The sequence below is a fragment of the Lampetra planeri genome, chromosome 41 (assembly GCF_965212315.1).
Source record: "Lampetra planeri chromosome 41, kcLamPlan1.2.h2, whole genome shotgun sequence".
Taxonomy (NCBI): Eukaryota; Metazoa; Chordata; class Hyperoartia; order Petromyzontiformes; family Petromyzontidae; genus Lampetra; species Lampetra planeri.
Window position 1 is genome coordinate 9770551 of NC_136147.1, and position 21882 is coordinate 9792432.

At 52.0% G+C, this 21882-nt stretch overlaps 1 protein-coding gene across 10 annotated transcripts in view; it reads right to left on the bottom strand.

Annotated features, from left to right (window-relative positions):
* LOC144732195 (uncharacterized) overlaps window positions 1-21882 on the bottom strand; it is a 243426-nt gene that overhangs the window by 90503 nt on the left and 131041 nt on the right. For 9 of the 10 annotated variants that reach the window (XM_078613557.1, XM_078613566.1, XM_078613558.1 and 6 more), the window contains one exon: window positions 4596-5925. The gene's annotated coding sequence lies outside the window, so the exon portion shown is untranslated. Of the gene's footprint in view, window positions 1-4595; window positions 5926-6409; window positions 6711-21882 lie in introns of those variants that run through there. The other variant, XM_078613561.1, reaches the window with a different exon arrangement.

Below are 21882 nucleotides of genomic sequence, written 5' to 3' on the forward strand. Positions count from 1 at the left end.
GTTACTTTTTTGATGGAGTTAAATAGTGATTTGTGATCGCGGGCCACTGAGGCAGACTCCATCTCCTCAGCAACCCGCGACCACCACCCATCCTTACAGCGCCTCACGGCTCTCCGAACCTCCGAGCGAAGGCTGCGGTAAACCTCCTCATTCTCTGACGTGGGATGCTGTAGGCGATGAGAGTGCGCCTGTCGCTTTTTCTCAATTAACCTGAACACCTCCTCCGTCAGCCAGGGTTTCTGGGGAGGTCTGGACCGCGTACCCAAAGCAGCCATTGCAGCTGCATGAGTCACAGTCTTAAACCTCGCCCATTTACCCTCGACATCAGGTGGAGTGGGGGACGATGCCAACCCCAGCTGCAAGCAATGATGAAATTCTCGTTTGCAACTTTCATCAGCTAGCTGAGACCAGGCCACTTTTGGTTGGAATGGGGTCCTGGGTGTACACCCACCACCGGAGTGGAAGAATGGCAGGCGCATCTTACAGATGACTAGTCGATGGTCAGAGGTCAGATCAGCTCCACGGTAGGTCCTGGTGTCAAGGACATGGGCTCGCATCCACTGGTCCGTCACTATGTAGTCCAGCAGATGTTCTTGCTTGGACCCGGCATGTATCCATGATGTTGTGTGGATGCGCCGATGCCGGAAGAGCGTGTTGGTAATTACAAACCCATGGGCTGCACAAAAATCTAGCAGCCTCCTACCGTTATTATTGAGCTGATCTGGCCCATGCCTTCCAATCACTCCAGACCAGGTGCCAGCATCATGACCAACTCGGGCATTGAAGTCACCCAACAAGATGACTCTGTCCCGAGTGGCCACTTTAGCCAGCACCTGTGACAGGAGGTCATAGAAAGCGTCTGACTCATCGGCTTTGCCTGCATCCCTCCACGGATGTTCGTCTTCGGTGGGGGCATAAGTAACCACGACCACCACTCCTCGCCTCTGGTTGATGGGAAGGCGAGCCCAAAGTATCCTGGGGCTTACAGCTTACCACACCTCACCGCCACGCTCCCACGCCCCCTTCATTCTTTTGTTCAGAAGAAGAGCCACACCCTGTTGTTTGGCAGTCTCCTGCCCCGAGTAGAGGACTGTCCACCCCTCATGGTTGCAGGAGCCAGAACCGGTCCACCGGACCTCCTGAATGCCACAGAGATCCAGGCGGTACCGGTCCAGCTCCCGACAGAGGAGTGGCAGCCTCTCCTCGGCAGTGAGCGTTCGAACATTCCACGTGGCCATCCGCAATGGTTTTTCGTTGTTTCTGGAGGAGCCCCGAGGGTGAAAATTCAATCTCCTGGCTCCGCCAAATGGGGTTTGGCCAGGAGACGTCATAAAAGCCTGACCCCCCGGGGCCTCCGGCACACGCAACACACACACACGCACACACGCACACACACACACACGCAACACACACACACGCACACACACGCACACACGCAACACGCACACACGCAACACACACACACGCAACACACACACGCACACACACGCACACACGCACACACGCACACACGCACACGCACACACGCAACACACACACACGCACACACGCACACACGCACACACGCAACACACACACACGCACACACGCAACACACACACACGCACATACGCAACACACACACACAACACACACACACACACGCAACACACACACACGCACACACGCAACACACACACACGCACACACGCGCGTGCACGCCTGGGCACACAAACTCGCGTACAGCCCATCAAACAAAGAAAAAGATCCCCCATCAATCCACACAGACATATCTACCCTACGAATGCAAGCGTATGCACTTCCCAACACATAGACAAAGATCCCCCGCATAGCCTTAACGGACTGTTGGGGCAAGTGATGTTAGCGAGCACCGTTAAAGGGCAGCACGCAACACGAGCAGGTGGGTGGCCAGTATAATACCCGGCCGCCTTTGTCTCCCCGGTGGCGATGTTTACACACCATACCAGGTACTCATTTAAAGCAGAGTTGACGTAGGGGAGGCCGTGGAACGGTGGAAATATTCCCCACTGTTATTGGTCGTGAACGGGAGTTGAACTTTGGTCGCCGGGTTCGTAACGCAGTGCGTAAACCACGATGCTATGCACCAATCCACACAAACGCGCATGTACACACACCGATCTATCAACACACAAACATACACATACACCCATCTACACATACATATACAGTCACAAACACACATATGCACTATCCATCACACACATATACATACGAGCACACCCACCCATGCTATCCATCACATATGCATACACCCTATCCATCCACAAATACATACGCACAAACACACGCACCACACACCCACACACAACCATCCAATGAGCATAAGAACACACGCCAGTGCATTCATACACACGTGCAATACACAATCTCTAACACACACATATATATATACACGCGTATATCAGCAAACCCACATACCAATCCATGCTCACATGCGCAAACACATTAAAAATGCACGCGTGTCCATGCATTAACACATGTACACACAAATACCTCCTAATATGGCATTAACAGACTTGGGCAAGTGCTGTTAGCGAGCACCTATGAAGGCCGGCACGGCACACGAGGGAGTGGGTGGCCAGCACCACGCTCAGCCGCTGGTATATCCCAAGTGGCGATGTTTACACACATCACCAGGTACTCATTTGAGGCTGAGTCGACCTAGGGGAGGCCCAGGACCAGTTCAGATAATCGTCACTGGTATTGGCTGTGAGCGGGAATCGAATTCGGGTTGCTGGGTTTGTAGCGCAGCGCGCTAACCGCTACGCTACACACACACATGCACAAAGACACACCCGCAACATCCGTTCATATACAAACCCATGAGAAACCCATCCATCACACACAGAAATATCTAACCTTCCAAGAAAACACACAGAGCACATACATACATACATCTGTGAAGACATACACACAGCCATGTGCCACATACGCTCAAAACCCACACACAAAACGAACACATGCCCACACACATGTCCACACACATACCACACACGTGGAGATCACCGATTAAATGAAGTCACCCATGTGAATTCCAGCGATGTTCTAGAAAGATGGCATTTGATACATATACGCTCAAGCCTTTGCTTTACAACAACAATGAGTTAAAATTCACAATTTGGGTCCCATGCTGGTCCATGCCGGAACCAAGAAGAAACATTACGTAATATGTATTTTACATTGAACTTAGCCTACGACTAACGCCCAATGGTCTACACTTGCACAACAATGTCACGGGCTCTTTAACACTCCCCACCCCCCCCCCCCCAAAGCTTAACTTCGTACAAACCTGGGCAGCTGCGTGAAACGAGATCTCGGTACTTAACGCTAAAATCAGTTTTTTCATAGGTGCTCACCGGCACGCTCCGGGTAAGGTACAACTTGAACCTCCAGGTGCGGGAGGGGGAATGTTGCAGAAATTTTCAGGGCTGCAAAGTGGAGTTCACTTCTCCACACATTCCACCTGCCACTATCTGGAGTTCATTTGCACTTTACCCAGAAGCGTATTGATGACCACCACGTGAACAATCGGTTACAATCAGCTGCGTGGAAAATGGCTCGGGGAGGGGTTGATGGCGACCGCGCACGCTGGCCAGAGGCCTAATCGAACAAGTCGATTGGACATCTCCTCCTCCGGGAACTACCCAGAGTGTGCCTTGCCCTGCACGAGCCTGGCGAGTGACACTCGGCTCAAGGACCCTGTTTGCCTCGTCCCGTTTGTTAACGAGCACCAGCATTGGCACGCAGCTGTGACAGCGACCGCCCGATGGGGAACACTTTGCCGTGTCCGGGTGTTTTACTTTGGCCACGTGAATCTCGCGAGACAGAGATCGTTAACGCATTACAATCTCCCCCTGCTAAAGAGAGCAATTAGAATCAGAATATTCATTTAGACGGAAGAATCCCATGAACTTTAAAGCTCTGTGTCACAGATGTCCAGAGAAAGCGGTGGAAATTCTACATTCCCGTGACAAAGGCCAGTATATCCATAGGACAAACCATGGTTGACTTCCCAAAGTGGATATCTATTTTATTTATCAAGGAGAACCTGCCTGAGGCATTGATGCATCTATCAAAATCCAGTGTAAGGAGTCTGCCTTCAATGCGGAAGAAAACCAGACCAACTGAAGACAGCACAGCCTTACAAGGGGACGACACTAAAAGCTCTACGCACGTGATCACGAACTTGCTGTACTGCTATCTTATGGCCACTTCACAGCCCTTTAGACACTGTGAGAGTTCTGCAAATCTACACAATCCACCAACTTGTGCCTCTGAAGTTCTGGAGAAAAGGGTTCCGTTGCGGTTTGCCTCTGATTAGCACGGTTTTCCCGCACCTCCGAAAGGCCCGGTTGGCTTACATACGGTGCGAAAGAAGTTCAACATACACACCACACAGCGACGTTGGAATGCTACGTTCCCTGTGGCGTGCCGCGGCAAAGCAGCGTCGCACTCCTCTAGCGAGCAGCATAGGCGGGCGACGCTCGCCGTGGCCCGTGCCACTCGGTACGAGGGTGCATCTGCTCCCTCCCTTCCCTCCCTCCCTCCCTCCCCTCCCTCCGTAAGGCACTCACCTTGATGCGATTCGTGGAGACCGGTGCCACGGGTTTAAACGAGGTGAGCGGGCGTCGCCGGGCGCAATGCTGTGCCGGCTGGCGATGGGGTTGTGACGACGGCGGGGGTGCGTGGTAGGGAAAAAGGGGAAAAAAACAAAGCTCTCCGGGTTCTTGTGGCCCTCGGGAGAGGAGGCGATGAGCGCGAAGATCGGCTCCTTTTGTGACGCTTTAAAATAGCGCAGAAAATCCACAGGAATCCCGACGACCGCGTCACTCGGCTTAAAACGGCATCGCTGCAGCCGCCACCGCCGCTGCTGCTGAGCGTGGCAGAGCGGCCCCACGTGGCTACAACCGGAGACGGAGAGGAGACCGGGGTCTGCGGCAGCAAGCGCCCGCGTGCCCGCGTGCTCGCGTGCCTGGAACAAGTCTCGTGTGGTGGGGGGGGAGAAGCGGCGAGTTGGGCGCCGTCAGGGCCGGCGTGCGCCCATGTCGTTGGCGCGTTTCGACCGCGCGGGTCGCTCAGTTTCACTCGCGTTGCTCGTCGATCGGCGGGTCGGCCGGAGGGACGGGCGTTGCCGAAGGATGGACGGACGCACGGGTCCCGGTTTATCCCGCGTCCATTGCCATCCTGCGCGTCTAAACGCGGCGGCCGGCGAGATGGCGCGGTAACGGAAAGTCAATGTCTCTGCCTGCTTTCGGCCAAAATCTATTTTCGCGCATGCGGACCTCGGCTGCCCTGTGCGAGAGTGGACGCCACAATGCAACGGTGCTCACGGTCGGTGCGCAGCACTCAACTGCCTCGGCGATCTTGGCCGTGTCCCAACGTCGCAGGACTTCACAGAGGGGAGAAAAAAAACTACGCCTTGACATTCAGAGGTGGTCTGGCTGCACACGCCAGGGGAACTTGCAAAAGTATTGTTTTGTTCTTTTGCGCTTTACTTCCGAAGCCAATTTTTCTCGGCACTTTCCTCGTGTGTATTTTCTTTCGCGCAAATTTTCCACGCAAATTTTCTTTGACCGTCGAGATGCACGAGCCTTCGCCCGATAAGAACAAAAAATAACACTCAAACTGAAAAGTGGAGAAACGCACGCATTGTAAGTCAGCCGTTTCCCCACATTCCCTTTTGCAGGGGCCTCCTCCTCTTGCTCAGCCTACCGGTCTTCTTGGCTTCTTAATGAATCCATCAGCCCTCGTCAAATCAATGGGGTCACAACCGAGGGCCTTTGTTCCGAGTCGCTGGTGCGTTTCACACTTCCAAACTCTGCCCCGTTGCTGCGGCCGCCCCTAATTGCGGCGAGGTGGTTTCCTTTCCCATGATGCAGTGCGGACACGCCGTTGGGCAGAACCCTGGGGGAGGATGAGGAGAAACAAGGGCAGGAAGGGAAATAATGGCACCGTTAAAAAAAACCTAAATTCACACGAAGATCCCTGTTGTGCGTGTTTCATCCAATCAGATTCATCAAAGCGTCTTTCAACGTTCGCGTCGTGAGTTTTCTTCCACGTTGGGGAACAGCTGGATGCTCGGTTAAAATTCCACGCTCGGATTCCTCGGCAATTATCTTAACGGAGTAATCAAAACTTTAATCAAACGTGTGCATGCATATTTGATGCTGCATTCATGAGCACAGTTATTAAAACAACAAACTCTTTACAAGGTGCAACTGATGAAAACGGCCACCGGGTAACAAACAGCAGGCGAGAACTCGCTGCAACACAAACGCTAATCAATTCGTGAACGTAAAACCGCGTTCCGCTATCGGTGGGAGTCGTCAATGAGGCATGGCGACCCCATCGAGCGGAGACGCAGGCGGCGTGAATCTGCACGACGTACCCGCGCTACACCCCCACGGCGCCGACAACGAGCATCGTCGAGACGCTCTCAGCCAGCGGGCGAAACTCCACATTCATAGGTCCGGGGGGGACCAGTATATGTCGACCGAGTAACCGCCGTCAACCTCTCATCGAGAGGTGTGTGTGTGCTGTCCTCAACAGATAAGACGGTGACAACGGCGAGACGGCTGTCGGCACGTTCCGGATATCTCAAAAGGTTAACCGCCTTACGTAAGCGCATCTCAAACGTGTTACCCGCTGCGCGGCGTGCGCGATCCGATATGCGCGGCGTTCGCTCTCTCCGGTTTCGGTAAAAAAAAAGCGCAGACGAGGCGACCGTGCTAGCGGGATTTGGTTTCAGCGGGAACGCCGGTTGGTCCGCCGACCGTGTGACACCGCGCATCCGCGCCCACGTCCTCACCAGGCGGGACGCTCCATCCGTCAGCACCGTCGCCGCCGCCGCCTCCGCTACCGCCTTCAAAACAATTTCGCGGTTCAGCGAACGTTGGGGTCAGTGTGGCCGGTCGATCGGAAACCCGAGCAGTGGAGCGTGGTGGGGGTGGGTTTAGGGTCACGGGCCCGAGGTATCTAGTCATGCACCGCGTCACGCACGGTAACGTGTCACGCACCATCGTCTGTCACGCACAGTAACGCGTCATGCACCATCCTCTGTCAAGCACAGCAACGTGTCACGCACCACAACGGACGCCTTTGTGCGGTACCACGGTGCGGGAGGATGGCAGCACAGAACGACTTTTCGACTCGTTTCAACCGGACTCGCTCGCTCGGCACGACATCGCGACACGCGGTGCGGTGTCCGAAGTGCAGTCAACCGTTGTGCTCAGATCCAGAGGCAGGGTGGGTGGATCGCGCAGATTGCGAGTGACGCGCAAGTGAGCGACACCCTAAACCTGTTGGGCTGTAACGTGGCCAGAAAGAAGTGCCAGTGGGCTGCTGAACAATATGTACGGAACTGTGAGTGCCAGCCCCTTGCTTTGTTTTTCTCATGCAAAACAACTCATTCAACCGGAATTGGCCAAACATCCCAATGCAGGACTGGTTTAGGATTTTCAATCATTCCTGGCCGAATAAGGAAGATTATCAGCGCAGTCATTGGCGGCGTACCAGAGACCAAACAATCATTACGGTAGAGAACCCGGTTCAATCCCAGGTGACCTGAACCAGGAATTTAACAGGGTCGGGCTCAGTGCCCGCTCCAGCTGTCCGAGCTTTAAGCCCATGAGAGCATTCTGCAGCATCGACTCGCACGCGGCCGACTGCACTCGTGAAGCGGCGACGGGCTGCCCTCGCGTGCCAGACGCCCGCTCCCACGACGGTCCGACAACAAGACCCCGGGGACGACACGAAGAACAACCCGATTATGATAACGTTTATAACCGGTGGTGGGGGGGGGGGTCACCGCTCCGTCCCACGGCCCAGCGGCACATTTACGAGGCACCGCCGCCGCCACGCCGCCACTGCCCGGCAGCACCTGGGGCGAGGCGCGCGAGGGGGACAGCCATCGGACGTGGGCCACGGGAGACATCCGTCCTCCACCCGGCCCCCCTGAGTCTCGTAAAGTTTGGCGTGGCTGAGACAACAGAGCGAGAGGGCGGTGCGCACGGAGACGGCGGGGAGCGCGCGTGGCAATCGCCGCGCCGGTCTTTAGAAATCAACGAGCCCGGCGCTTCCGCGCGTTCCGTCGTGATAAGCCTGTCACCACCCCACCCTCCCACACCCCCCTCGCCACCAACACAGATAATTCGACAAGAGCGGATGCCATGGGGAGCAGAGCCGGCACGCGGATCCGCCCGGTGCTGCGCAGAAGCGATTGTTACGGCGGCTTAACGTTCGCCAGAGATACATGGGCACCCCCGCCTCCCCCCCGCCCGTTTGCGTAATCAGAAGACATGACGTTTCTGCATGGGGTCGCGGTTGCTGTAAGTGAGTTTCGTCCCCTCTGCGGCAAACACAAAAACTCAACACGCTTCGTCAACAACGCTTCCCCGAAAGAGGAACACGCGCAGAACAGGCGACATGCACCACTGCCAAATCAGCATCACAAAGCAAACCTCTGGCCAATGCAGCGTACTCCCATGTCCAAAATATTCAGTGAGAAAAAAAACGAGGCCAGCAGTCCAATACGAACAAGTGTCGATACCATCAGGATTCTCTGTGTCCATACTGCCGCCCACTGGTCACAGAGTTCATCCGTACAATTCCCGTTGGGGTCACGGAACGTGAAACCCACCCGGAACAAAGCAACAGTCTTGATACCGTGCAGATTCGCATCTCGCGGCTGCGTCGCCGTCAAACAGGGCCACACCTCAGGCTGCCTTTGACTTCAGCGAGTCTCATTGGCAAGCACGTGGTCCACCACAAACCGCCTACGCAAAAACCATGGCAGATGCAGATACCTGATGCACCAATGGAAATTAAAAACCCTCCGGTGTGCGACTGTGGTCATCCAGATCAGACATCGGAGAGCGAGCGGAGCGTGCCGCTCGCCCTGCTCGCCCGTTCAACGGGTGCTACCACCCGTGTGCGGCCTGTTGTGCGTTTTTTGCTGACCGGATTCCGGCTGAAATTCCACCTTTGAAAAGCTTTGAAAAGCTCTGCGTTTTCAAAGCATAACGCCTCTCACCGTCTGTGTCGCAATAGAAAACACGCCGGCATCGCTCTTCCCCCCCCCCCCCCCCCCCGTGCAACTGACGTGCGTCAGCGCACCATCAGGCTTTGTTTAGCGACGAGCACTTTTTACATCAATATATATGAACCTCAGTTGCTGGTGATTGCGATGAACGCCAAAGCGATACGCAATTTACGCCGAGAGCAACACGCAACCCAAAAGTGGCTCCTCCTCGTGGATCTCGTAGCGAGCAATTCCGTACGTCTCGGACCATTGAGCCGAATGATTCCGAACTGTTGTCAATAAGAACCAAAAACGGTAACGCATTTCGGTCAGGAATTGTAATGACGCTCGGCCGGTGATGTCACCGTGATATTGCTCCCATACCCACTCCGACTGGACATCTGTGAAAAGAGCTTAATAGCTCATCACATTGCCCCAGTATAAATACATATTATGATTTTCTGCAGCTTAAAACTAGTTCTACATGGCACGTACATTGCAGCCGAGGCGAGCACCCACAAGAGCTGTCATGAAGTTTAGGTGAGCTACTAGCGAGCCACATGCTTGCATAGCTGGGTAATACGGTAATCAAACTATGTTTTATTTTACCACGTTAAGTTCCACTGAGCTCTATAGCTCTTTCAGTAGCGACCTGGCCACAAATGATGGCTCAACGTAAGTGGTCCATCGCGTGGAAATCTATAGCAGCCAAATAATCTAAACGCTCGTTGATTCTAAATGTGGGGGGAAAAAACGGAGGACCCGGAGAAAAATCTACGCGATCACGAGGAGAACATGCAAACACTCCAAATATATAGGTTTCAGGGTTGGGATCGAACCCATGACCTCCAACATACCAGGCGAGGGATTAACATCTCGCCACAACCGTGGGCCCCTAAAGCCAGCTTCAGTGCATGGCTTTCATTTCTGCTGTTATTTCACACAGTGTTTGTATTTGTCACCAATGTCTCATCAGCATCCTGGCACACAGCACGGGGCACACAGTCCATCCTTTCTGGACATAACCCCAATGACACAAGGGGCCACAAGTCCCAGTGGGGAATGACCTTTGCATTAATTTGTACCCCTTCCTGTGTTATCCTTCGAGGGCCCACCCTACACAGCAACTCAATTCCGCTTTCTCTTTGGCTCACTCCAAAGCTATCGGCTAAATGATCCCTCTGAGCTGGGCTCGACTTGGGTTCAGTGCGAATGTAAAATCCATTACAGATCACTTCTCTTCAGTTGGGGAGTTTGAGATTTGAACGTCGGGTCCTAATGACATTGGCTCAGTGCTCTAACACTGGCGCAGCTTAATTTCCTTAGCCACTTGATTAACTCTACTTTAAATGCAGCCATGCCAGACGCTAATGAGACCCACGCGGTCGGGGCCCGTGCACGCGTACCGATCCCCATTTCCAGTGACACGGGGGGACGACAAGAGGGCAATTAGTGGCGCTCGTTCAAACTCACGACTCGCCCCGATTGCCGCCCAACGCGTTTCGGCAAAAGTCCAGAAGCGGCGGGTAACGACGCGGCGACTCGACGTAGTCTGGGTGAACGATCGCTCCGTTGTGCACGGGGATTTCACACTGAACCCATGCCGGCTTCAATCGCGCGCTTTCAGATGCGCTTCTGGAACGCTCTTCCTTCCGATATTAGGAAGCCACTGGAGCTATAGTGCTTTTAAATCATCTAAATTGAAAATAATTTCTTTAGATCTGCTTTTTACGTTTAGTTTGTTGTCCTTCTGCCGCACCTCCAATAAGCATGGTTGGCTATGTGTGGTGCGAAAGGAGTTCAACGTACATACATACATATATACTCTGAGACGCGGCAGACACCGGGCCTCAAGGTGCAGTAACAGAGGGAGGGAGGCCGCAGTTGGAAACGATTCCCTCCACGGGCACCTGGCCGCAGAACGCACGCGCGGGCAGCCGGGGTCACTCGCATGCTCAGAGTGAGCCAGCGGAGAGCCACGAGGTGAGCAAAGCCAGATGCAACTTCTCAGTCGGCAATGGGTCCATTATCCAAACCGTGCAGTTCACTGCTGTAAAAGTTGAACAAAAGTTCAGAACCAGATCTCAGCACAAATCAATTCCTGCTTCCACCCAAGCACAGAATGTTAAAACCGGTCCAGAGTTTGCTCGTATTGAAACCAATGTTATTAAATAAATGCACGCCCTGAAGGACATGTGCCCATGACGTGTGTAAAAATATACTTTTTTTATTTTTATGTAGACACAAACATGGGAAGGTGTATTTTCAACTGATTTACTCCACTTTTATCAAAAATGCTCCACAAGCAACAACTTTATATTGTACGTGTGTATGCTGAACTTCTTTTGCACCGTATGTAACCAACCGTGCAAGGAGTACGAGGGTACATGGCAGACAAGGACGAAGCTGGTCTTTACCCATCAGAGCTGCCATGACAAAACACTGCAGCGCAGCTGTGATGCATGACGTGTAGATTAGTCACTTGCAGTGAAATACTCTTACATTTATTTAAAATATTGTGACGCTACTATGCATGACTGCTGATCAAGTTTGTTTTTCCCGATGAGCCAGCCGAAGACACTCGTGCACGCAGAGAGTTTGGGATGGGTGCATAATTGCGTGTGTCACCCCAGGTATCTTTCCCTGCACGTTTGTCCCAGTGACACTCAAATTTCCCAACCGAATACTATCCGTGTATCGTAAGTCACGGGAATCACGGGGCAATGTGCTACCCGTGCTCACCACAGCCAGGTAAAAACCATCTCGCTGCTCAAAAGTCCATCGGTGGCCATGAGCTGCCGGTGGAAACTCCACACTCCGGCACTGTGGGCAGGCCACCCGCACTTTCATCCTGGGCCAGTGGAAGTTTTCCTCTGCTTCTGACACTCCCCTTGGCGGCCAAGGTAAACACTAGAGGGTAGCAGCGGGGGGGGGGGGTGCCTGGAAATCGCTTAAAGTCGCAGGGGTCCTGAGCGACGGCCCTACCAGAGGAAGCGTGGCAGCCACAGAGAAGAGAAAAAAAAACAGCTTTTGCTTCGGGAGCATTCTTTTTTGTTGTTGGAGACAGCAGTGCGGTGATTTTGGGGAATAGCGATCCGTGCGACACTCGACGTGTGCGTCGACACCGGGTTAATGCCATGACTGTGGAAATCGGCGGTTAGAGTGCCACACTGGCTCGCAAATCCGCCTTGTCCTGGGAGGCATGGTTGGGGCTCCAAAGCTTCCCCCCAAGGAAGAGGAGAAAGGAGGCACCCAGCCGTTTTTGTTGTTTTTTACCGTGTGATAGGCACGATCATCCAAGACAGCGGATAGCGTGCCCCGCCCCCCCCTTGCTTATAAATGGGTTAAGGGAAGCAAAAAAAACTAAAACAAATGACGCATTAACTGTACAATGTCAAATAAAACGGCAATGTCTCGGGAGGATTTATTACCCAAATAATAGGGTTTTGTGGGGAGCAGGTGGGAAGCTGTTTTGGCTGACGATGACAGGCCCAGCCCATGTGATTAATGTGCTTTCCCACAAAAGTGCTTGGGAGGGCTCACGCGGTGGGGGTGCATCATGGCCATGACCAAAGCATTGACCTGGCACCGCTGAAATCCAGGGTTCAAATCCGCGTGTTTAGCCACTCGTAATTAAACCCAGTTCTCAAGTAGAGTGAAAGTTGATGGTATCTGCCAAGTTACAAATTACTGCATGAAAAAAACGACACATTCAATTGGTTTGTCACGTTGCAGCTGTGAGGATTATGAGCGTAGATGTTATTGCCGAGAATGTGGTGAACATTCTTTGCGAGGCCATATAGAAATGTATGCCACAGTGTGGATAAGAGGTCTTCCCAAGTGACCTCTTACCAATGGTGAATCCTTTTTCTCTCGTCCAATGACGCTTCGGCCAAATATTGTAATCGTAATTTGGTGGAAAAAATAAATATAACATTACACATCGAAAAAAATGGACGTGACCTGTGCATTCCCACAGTAAATCTGTGGGTTTCGCTGCACCTCAAACATGGCAGGATAACGCAATAACACTTGGTCAAACTTGCCCATGCAGACCAATGCGAGTGATTTTAATGCGCCCCGCAGAATAATATACTGCGATTCTTTTTTGTTGTGAGACAGACACGGTGAAAGATCGGTTTCACGGCGTATAAATCTGTGACAAGCGGGGCATAAAGAACGTATTCATCGCTTGGCCACGGGGGCCTGCGATAAACATCTTACACTTCCACCTACGGCTGGAGCCAAAAGCCTGCTGCTCACTTACTCACTAATTTGCATTACCATCCGATGTACACGCTCGCTTCATTCACACAGCGCTGAACTGCAGTTCCCGAACAAACCTCCGCCCCCCCCTCCCTGCCCCCCCTCCCTGACCCCTCCCAATACCGTCCCCCCACCTCCCCCCCAACCCAAGCTGCATCAGCCACCGGCCCCCACCCCTACGCCCCACCACCGCCTTCACAAAAACGCTGCCAAAGCAGAACTTACCCTTGCAGCAAGTCCGCTACATTTTCATTATTAAAACAGCAACGCTTCTTTCAGCGCTTCTGAATGCAGATTTATATCCCGGGTTTCGGAAACGAGCCCGCGAGTGGCGTTCCAGTTCATGGGGGTTCGGCAAGAGCCATTTCCTCACCCACCCCCTTGGGCCCTGAGGCTGTTTCACCACGACGAGCAGTAGCCGCAGCATCGACAACAACATCATCATCATAATCTGACTGCGGTAACGAGGCAGCCGCAACACGCCCACTTTGTTCTGTCTGTCTCTAGAATCAGCAGAGTTTCCTGCCTGTTCGAGTCCCGCATCTTGCACGCAGGGAATTTCACGGCAGGTTCGAAGGCAAGCGACTCTGCAGTTTGGACCAGAGGCGTTCAAGATGTAATAATATGAATCCTTTCCCATTCCGAGACGTCTGCAAGTTGCAGGGTGGGTGTCTCGTTGACCACTGCATCTCGGAACGCGCAAGCGGTTGAGTGTTAATTTGTATTTAGAGAAGCATTGTTTTTAAAGACATTGTACTCACCGCAGAGAACTGTCGCGACACGACCGCACTCTACGATAGCTGAGCGCCAAACCGTGCAACACACCCTCCCGCATGGCCTTGCGAGAGCCTACACGTACGTACATGTACGTGATGGCAATGGGAGGGGGTTAAGAGGTTGTTGAGATGAGAGGTAAGCTGGTGCGTGTTGCCAAGAAGAGCATTTGGAGTGGCACCCCCATGGTGGTGACCCAGGGAGGAGTTTCTTCAACCAGAGTGGTGGACACTGAGTGTGATCGTCAGAGGTCAGAAGTCAACTTCAACAACCGTGCCATTGAGCATAAAATAACTGCTATATGTGGTTGCATCAACGGCTGCAGTGACCTCTGGATAATATATATATATATAATGTACTCCTTTATACAGTGAAGGAAAAAGTATTTGATCCCCTGCTGATTTTGTACGTTTGACCACTGACAAAGAAATGATCAGACTATAATTTTAATGGTAGGTTTATTTGAACAGTGAGAGACAGAATAACGACAACAAAATCCAGAAAAACGCATGTAAAATTTTTTATAAATTGATTTGCATTTCAATGAGAGAAATATGTATTTGACCCCCTCTCAATCATAAATATTTCTGGCTCCCAGGTGTCTTTTATACAGGTAACGAGCTGAGATTAGGAGCACACTCTTAAAGGGAGTGCTCCTAATCTCAGCTTGTTACCTGTATAAAAGACCTGTTCACAGAAGCAATCAATCAATCCGATTCCAAACTCTCCACCATGGCCAAGACCAAAGAGCTCTCCAAGGATGTCAGGGACAAGAATGTAGACCTACACAAGGCTGGAATGGGCTACAAGACCATCGCCAAGCAGCTTGGTGAGAAGGTGACAACAGTTGGTGCGATTATTCGCAAATGGAAGAAACACAAAAGAACTGTCAATCTCCCTCGGCCTGGGGCTCCATGCAAGATCTCACCTCGTGGAGTTGCAATGATCATGAGAATGGTGAGGAATCAGCCCAGAACTACACGGGAGGATCTTGTCAATGATCTCAAGGCAGCTGGGACCATAGTCACCAAGAAAACAGTTGGTAACACACTACGCCGTGAAGGACTGAAATCTTGCAGCGCCCGCAAGGTGCCCCTGCTCAAGAAAGCACATATACATGCCCGTCTGAAGTTTGCCAATGAACATCTGAATGATTGAGAGGACAACTGGGTGAAAGTGTTGTGGTCAGATGAGACCAAAATTGAGCTCTTTGGCATCAACTCAACTCGCCGTGTTTGGAGGAGGAAGAATGCTGCCTATGACCCCAAGAACACCATCCCCACCGTCAAACATGGAGGTGGAAACATTATGCTTTGGGGATGTTTTTCTGCTAAGGGGACAGGACAACTTCACCGCATCAAAGGGACGATGGACGGGGCCATGTACCGTCAAATCTTGGGTGAGAACCTCCTTCCCTCAGCCAGGGCATTGAAAGTGGGTCGTGGATGGGTATTCCAGCATGACAATGACCCAAAACACACGGCCAAGGCAACAAAGGAGTGGCTCAAGAAGAAGCACATGAAGGTCCTGGAGTGGCCTAGCCAGTCTCCAGACCTTAATCCCATAGAAAAACTGTGGAGGGAGCTGAAGGTTCGAGTTGCCAAACGTTAGCCTCGAAACCTTAATGACTTGGAGAAGATCTGCAAAGAGGAGTGGGACAAAATCCCTCCTGAGATGTGTGCAGACCTGGTGGCCAACTACAAGAAACGTCTGACCTCTGTGATTGCCAACAAGGGTTTTGTCACCAAGTACTAAGTCTTGTTTTGCAGAGGGGTCAAATACGTATTTCCCTCATTAAAATGCAAATCAATTTATAACATTTTTGACATGCGTTTTCTGGATTTTGTTGTTATTCTGTCTCTCACTGTTCAAATAAACCTACCATTAAAATTATAGACTGATCATTTCTTTGTCAGTGGGCAAACGTACAAAATCAGCAGGGGATCAAATACTTTTTTCCCTCACTGTATATATATTTTAAACACGGTTGCACAAAGAACAGAAATGTTATCAAGCAGCCGGCACCAAACAGCTCTATCAAAGATGTAATAGATAAGCCTTAACGGATTCCTTGAGCTGAGAGAGGTTATGAAAGCTTGGGAAGAGGACAACGCTAGGAGAATCCCAAATGCCCCGGGCGTCAGCAGCTCTTTAAACCCATCAATAGCACACAGTTATTCCATCATCATCTTTTTTAATCATTCAACAATGCAAATTATTCCTGCGCTGAAATTCCAGGGCGTGAGAGTACGCACGCCGCCCACGTTATCGTGAGCGCGGCAAGACATTAAACGTTCTTAACTGTGACATTTTTGGGTGGAGGGGGGAGGGAAAAGCACTCGTGTAGATACATCTTTACGGCTATTCATGAAAAATCTATTGCAGCAAGTGATTTGATTTTCCGGGAATCACAACCAGAAGTAACATTTATAGCGGCGAGCCCTCGGAGCCTCGGAGCCCATCAAGGTGCAGTTAGAAATGCATACAAACGTGACCGACTGCACACGTATTTCCCAACGGACGAAACGAATAAAAACTAAACAGCTCGCTTACAACCGCGTCACTCGAGGGGCCAATGCTAATGATTGAGCGATCGCACAGAACCAACACTGCTCAACCCCTTCATTAGAAAACGCTTCCCATCAACCCTCCAATGGTTAAATCCAGGAGCACAGAGGGGTTTTGATGTCACGCTTCATTCACCGACGGGTGCACAAACAAACGCAATGTCAACAAACATCAGTTTCGATGGGCCACAAATTGAATCGTGAACAGCCAACCACAGTTTAATAATCCATCGCGAGTAAGGCTCGGCCAAGTCGTGTGTTTCTTGTAAACACTCAGCGTTGTCCTGAATGTGCTCACGCCCCGTCACTGTGAGCTGCATTGGCTGATGGGGCACGCGAAGGGACAACTCGGGAGCTCGTCTACACAGCTGACGAGCTTGCAGTCTCCGTGCTGTGGAACATGGAAGCCTGATGGCCCTTGATAACCAGCGATGCCCCTTTCAGCTCATTTCCCTCACGGCGGGTGTGTGCGCCTGTGCACGTAGGAAGGGCTGTTTCATACCAGCTGCCAAAGTGCAGAATCTAGGATGCAAAGTGAGACAACTAAATAATATTAATGAAGTTGACATCCTAACGGCTGTTTGTTTCCATTAGCTAATGGGGGACTGCGAAAACGGCGAGGACTGTTGCTGGAACCAAGAGGCGGTTTTACCATCACCCCCCGCCAGGTCCCGGCGCAGCAGACGCACCGTGGAATCTTGGCGGCGCTTCTCTTCACAGCCGCCCGCCCGCCGAATCTCACCCGTGGCCGCCGCTAACAATGGGGCCCATGAGCGGCCATCGGCGATGGTGCACCAGCCAACCCTCTCTCGCCCTTCCCACCGCTGTCCCGGAAGAACGCGCCGTGCGTTTGTGTTTAACGAAAACAAAACAAGAAAGAAAGCCACCGCTGCCCGCTGCTGCCGCCACCGCCGCCACCGCTGCTGCCAAAACCGCAACTGCCGCAGGAACCGTGGAACACAATCGCTAAGGTTGCACGCGCGAGTGGGAACAGCGCTCTGCGAAGACGCCGGCGCGTGCGCGCGCACGGCAGTCCCACAATGGAAGGAACTGGCTCCGTGCGGCTTCGCGTTTTTTGTCCTTTCCCGGCGGGCGAGGGCCCATGTTGCCCTTTCCCACAGCCCCCCCCGCCCCCGGGGGCTGCCCTCTGCGCCCTATGAAATTACAGCCCCTCTGCCGTGCGGCCGCGGGCCACGCACACGGCAGGATTAGCGCGCCGACCGACTTCATTTGGGAGGCTCGGAATGTTTCGCGAGCGCGCGCCCATTTGTGCCGACCTCTTGGCGAGTCGCGACTGACCCCCGAGGAGTCTTGCCCGGAAAGTAAAATGACGCGAGGCTTTTATTTTGAGACGCGACGGGCGGCACGAAGTGCGAGCAAGCGGAGACTTGTCTCTTAAAACGACGACCTGACCAGACCTGAGCACGCAGTCAGAGCAATTCTTGCTCAATTCAACAAGCCCGTTAACTCGCACCTCCGCACCTCCACTGCACCACGATGGCTAACTTAGGTCTCCCTCTCTCTCTCTTGCCCGCATCTTTATTGACATTGCAGTTCTTTTCAGTTTTGCTTCACAATGGATGTGAAACGTTAGAACAGCTAAGTGTCCGACTCATCCGTGAGGCATTTAAATGTTAGCTCCCTCGGATGTGTGGGGTTTTCTCTGGACACTCAGGTTTCGTCACCAAAAGACATTAAAAATAATATAAACCTGCCAATGCCGGGCTCTCCCCAGGGATTTCTCGTGTAAGGAAGGACTACTTAAATAAAAGCCACTCGACTGAGGGTGACTTTTTCTCAATTTATTTCTTGGATTCTCTTCTTGCCGTTTAGGCAATCTTTGCCCCGCGCCACCGCTTCAGATTTTATGATTGCAATTATCATTTTGCAAACAGGAAACTGCGATAAGCAAGCGGCAGGGCCTGCAATTAAAAATGGCAAAAGGAAATTCGTAAATATATGCATGAAACGCAACATTTTAGTTAGATACGACTTCCATTAGAATAACTGTAAACATTTTACAATCGCAACGAGCCATTAGCAGAGTTCGAGTATTGAAGCGCTCATGCATTCTAACTCCTTTGTTGCCGCGAACAAAGAATAACCAGTTACGACACGATTACAGGTCGACTGAACACAACACACAATATACACATAGCTAAATACACAACTGTCAACCCATTCTATTAACACCATTTGTTTTCTGTTACCAGGTAAGGCCCACTGAGCAATATGGCTCTATTTCAGTAGCAACCTGGCTATCACAAATGACTTCTCAACGAAGTGGACATTTAAAGTAGCCAAGCACTCTAAATACACGCAGATTCTAAATATGGAGGGAAAAACCGGAGGACCCGGAGAAAAATCCACGCCACCACGGGGAGAACACCAACCACCCCCCCAAACCAACAGTGGGTTCTGTGCTTACTACCCCAGTGTAACGGTGGAGATAAGAATGCAGATGACAACGAGCTGCCCTTCGCGTAATCAGAACGTCTAATCTGCCAAAAATAAAGGCCCATGTGGTCGCAAATCGTTGTCGAGAGAGAGTAAACACACTGCCCAGCCGCCACCTACCCGCCGTGTATCCACTGCGCACGGCAACACGGAACGGCCGTGTCATCAAACGCAAGCTCCACTGCAGACCGCAAACAAATTGATTTGTAGATGGCCGCGACCGTTCAATGGTTTACCGCGCACTGTTAGAATGTGAGGGCATCCGGCGACGTGTGCAGCTGGTTTGTTTTTCGAGAACCAACGCTGCTTAATGAATGCACTCCCAGGAGGCCGCGTGGCTGATGGGATGTGTAAAAACAAATACTATTGTTTTCGGGGGACAGATTTGCGAAGGAGGCGGGCGCATTGTCTACTTATTTATTTTGTTCTTGAAATTCTCGACAAAGGCACCAATGTTATTTTGTGTTGTGCGTTATCCGGTTTAGGATTGAGCGTGAACCCATATCGAACAGGGTTCTTGCCGATACAAATCTAGCAGCTCACCAGCATTGGGGTTCAAGCGAGCCTGACTGCCGACAAGACACTGATGTCGAAACTTGTCCAGACTTTTTGCTCGTGAAGAAACCAATGCTGTTGAATTAATGCACTCCCAGAAGGCCATTACATTTCTACAATCATCACTTAACGACGGGGATTGTTTAAAAATAGCAAGGAACATGCAACAATGAATGCATCACTATCATCGTGCCATCATAGGCCATGAAGATGGGTAATGTTCATATTTAGTTGGTCTATTTTAAGCCCCAGGAAAGTGAAGGGGCATCTCTTGACGTGCAGAGTGAGCGGCAAGCCAGTAATTTATGGACTCTGCTTAATGACCCATATTTAGTCGAGACATCTGAACAGAAAAGCCGATTCCCGTTCATCACGAGGCAGTCCAGCCACAAGACAAATATCCCCCGTATAGCCTTAACAGACTGTCGGAGGCAACTGCTGTTAGCGAGCACCTATGAAGGCCGGAACGGTATACGAGGGGTGGGTGGCCAGCACCACGCCCGACCGCCTTTGTCTCCCCAGTGGCGATACTTACACACCACACCAGGTACTCATTTGAAGCTGAGTCGACCTAGGGGAGACACAGGACCGGTGCAGATAATCGTCACTGGTGTTGGCCGTGAGCGGGAATCGAACCCGGGTTGCCAGGTTCATAGCGCAGCGCGCTAACCGCTACGCTACCGTTCCCCACTAGACACATACACGTCCAGGACTCCCGCCCCATACCCCCGTCCTGTCCCCACGTTCAAAAACTCCTCCTGATCGGTGTAAGCCTGCATTTGTTTTTTTAATGTACAGCACCTTGTGACCTCCGGGCAAAAAGGTTCTGCAGAAGTGGAAATTATTCTTGTTGTTGTTCTTGATCGCAGCCAAACGCCCAAAGTGTATCTGTGCTTGAATGAGCAGCAAGGCAGACAGCTGACCTCTGCCGGCTCTGAGCCCAGTGGTGGAAATTCCTCATTCCCTGGGCGGCAGGTCGCAGTCCGTGTGTATGACAGCCACCGATGACTTTCAACAAAGCGGTTCCCATTTCATCAGCAACGATGGGATAATTTGCCAGAGTTGACGTTTGATCGGATTTAAATTACTGAAAAAAATTGATAACCCACAGAAACATTGATATTCAAGATAACCCATGCATGTCCTGCGTTTGTCGCTCTGAGTAGCGCCGCGATGATGGCATGGGGGGGGGGGGGGCTCAAGCCGCGGTACACCAGCCTCTCCCCTATGCCGCGTGGGGGGGGGGCGAAGCCGTCATCCAGCAGTAATGGACTAACAAAGCCTCCTCGATGTTACGAGCAATATTATTATTATTACTACTTACAGAGCAATGTAGCTTGTTTACAAACAACCTGACACAATCCCATCAGAAGGGAACAATGCGGTCGAGGCGGAGTTTGCTCGCGGTCCCCGGTGACGCACTGGCAGAGCCAGTGGGGGGGGGGGGGGGGTGGTACGTGCTCCCCCAATGATCTGATCGAAATAATCCCCAATTTCGACAACACAAATAACATTTAATATCATGCACAAATCGGCTCATGAACAGACTTTGCTGCACTGCCATCTCCTGTCCACCTCTCAGCAGATCACAGGGAGGGGAGTTTCACAAATATTGCCACGATTCCACAAGAATCAACTCCCAAACCTCTGGGATCAGACATGCACTACCACCACGACCATTACCACCACCAATACCAAGACCCGCCATTCGCCAAGAAGTGACGGTAACGTCACCACGGCGCTGTGCCAGGCTAGGTGCACTTTGAGGCCACGTGAAGTGTCCAAGGCTCGCTGACAGGAGGTGACGGGACAGACCCAGGTGCCATGGGTTGGCTGAGATGACTGGTAGATGCACCAGCTGTACCCCCTACTGTGCCACCACCACGACCATCACGATCAGCAAAGATAGAGACAAAGATCCCCGTATAGCCTTAACAGATTGCAGGGGCAAGTGCCGCTAACAAGCACTTGTGAAGGCTGGCAGAGCACATGAGGGGGTGGGTGACCAGAACCACGCCTGGCCACCTTTGTCTCCCCAATGCTGATCTTTACACCCTGCGCTGGGTACTCATTTGAGGCCGAGTCAACCTAGAGGTTCAGCTAATCGTCAGTGGTGTTGGCCGTGAGCGGGAATCGAACCTCGGGTCACCGGATTCGTAGCGCAACGCGTTAACCTCTGCGCCACCGCTCTGCACAAACCAGTACAACCACCACAACAGCCAG